The 2,284-nt window shown below is 37.7% G+C and overlaps 1 pseudogene; it reads left to right on the forward strand.

Moving 5' to 3' along the window:
• Positions 1–1,232: 1,232 nt before the first annotated feature.
• On the forward strand, positions 1,233–2,284 carry LOC114373576 (annotated as a pseudogene).

A 2,284-nucleotide genomic window follows, 5' to 3' on the forward strand; every position in this document is an offset into this window, starting at 1 on the left:
TGTGGTTCCTCAAGAAGAAAGATTTCTATTTCGACGAGTTTTCCACAAAGATTAGCACATATTCCACTATGTCGCCCGATATGGCTACAAAGATGTTAGGAAGGAAGATCACCATGCATTTAAGCAACTTCTTATTGAGAGTCTTGAGTGTTGGAACAAGTGGCCTCGAAATAATTAAGAAGGGGGGAGGGTTGAATTAATTACGAACGTGTCTTGACAAATTAAAAATTTATCCTTCTTAATGCCACTAGATTCAATTAGGCTTTACTAATAAGTTATGAGAAAGTAAAGACAGAAACAATAACTTAAACAAAAGTAAAGAAGAAATAAAAAGTGCACAGCAAAAAAGTAAAGAGCGCAGGGAAGAAGAAAGTAAACACAAGTTTTATACTGGTTCGGCAACGACCCATGCCTACATCCAGTCCCCAAGCAACCCACGGTTCTTGAGATTTCCAATAACCTTGTAAAATCCTTTACAAGCAAAGAGCCACAAAGGATGTACCCTCCCTTGTTCTCTTTGAATAACCAAGTAGATATACCATCTACTTGAAGCGAACCACAAAAGATGTACCCTCCCTTGCTAAATTATTTCTATGCATTCCTCAGAAAGAAATGCAGAGGAGGTACAACAAACATGAGAGTACCTCACACCAATATCATCCAAGCTAGGATGACATATATGGTCTGACTTAGCCATGTTCTTTTTGATTATCATGCAATCAATCTCAGTCTGGAAAACACATTGTTATTGGTATTTTTCTTTTTCTGTCTATTGTGATTGATAAAATTTTGTAGTATATTTTTGCTTATAATAGAACATGCAGCTTGTGTTGCCTGTTACAACAGTGATAGAGCCAACATGGTTAATGTATGAAATTGTTTTACTCAAATTGATTCATTTTTCAATATATAATGTTGACAAAATAGAAGTTGCTTCAATATATTACCTGTTCACTCACTACTCGATTTTGTTCCACTACTTAACATGTCTCACACTCGCTCCCTATTGCCAATTATTTCATTTTACTAGTCACCTAATGTGCATTACACATTTTCAATCTAATTCATTTCCCTTGCCTCCATTGCTGGCCATATTAAGTTAACTAATTGAACCATATTAAGTTAATAATACTACTACTTTTATTAAGAAATAAATAATAATAGGATTATTTGTTTCTTATAAAAATTATAAGAGAAGTATTGATCATTTGCAAGTTGTCACTCACTACTTCAGTAGTGTAGGTTTGTTTAATTTGTGTATTTTTTCCATGCTCATAGTCATGGTTGCTTCAAGGTCTCTTTTGAGGATGGAACAAATACCTGGCAAAGGAAGAGGTCTTGTTGCATCACAGCTTCTAAAAGCAGGCCAAATAGTCCTCACTGAATCCCCCTCATTCTCTACTCAGCTTCTCCTCTCTTCACACCCTCTTCTTCACCTTACACTTACTATGACCATTGTTTTAGAATCTTACCTCTCACTCACAATAGTACTACTGTCACGTACCCTTCTTGCTCAAACCACAGTTTTTGTTCCCTGAAGTGCTTCTCCCTTGCACTCAAATCCTCACACTCCACTTGGGTATGCAAACCATTCAACAACACCCCAATTCAACACTTCTTCAACAACACTCCAAGAACGCCAAGTCCAAGCCCATTTAATTGTTGCTTCTCACAACCTCTTCCTTCATAATCACACCCCTTCTAAGCTACACACTTTTCTTTATCTTCATGGCACCCCAGATGATGCTATTCTTGATGCTGCTAACTTTCTTCACTCACTAATCTCACCACTTTTCCCACCGCAGGCTCAACTCTCTGTGGATCTCATTGCACAACTTCTTGCAAAGGACAGACTCAACTCCTTTGGCTTAATGGACCCGTATTCCTGTAATGGCCCTCAGAGATCTATTAAGGCTTATGCTATTTACCCCAAAGCCACGTTCTTCAACCATGACTGTGTTCCCAATGCATCCAGGTTTGAGTATGTGGACAGTACTAATGATGATTATGGACATAACAGTACTGACATGTTATTAGGTTGATTGAGGATGTTGATGAGGGGAAAGAGGTTTTGCATCAGCTATTTCAGGATTGGTAGGGACTACTGTACAAGGAAAGGATCTTGATGGAGGATTATGGGTTTACTTGTGGATGTGATAGGTGCAAGATTGAAGTTAATTGGGATGGTGAAGAAAACAACAGTGACCTTCCACACGTGCAATTTCTTAGCAAGTATGTTTGTGAGAGGAATCAATATACTAAAAACACCTTTCCTGAATTTTAA

This window comes from Glycine soja, chromosome 2, assembly GCF_004193775.1.
Source record: "Glycine soja cultivar W05 chromosome 2, ASM419377v2, whole genome shotgun sequence".
NCBI lineage: Eukaryota > Viridiplantae > Streptophyta > Magnoliopsida > Fabales > Fabaceae > Glycine > Glycine soja.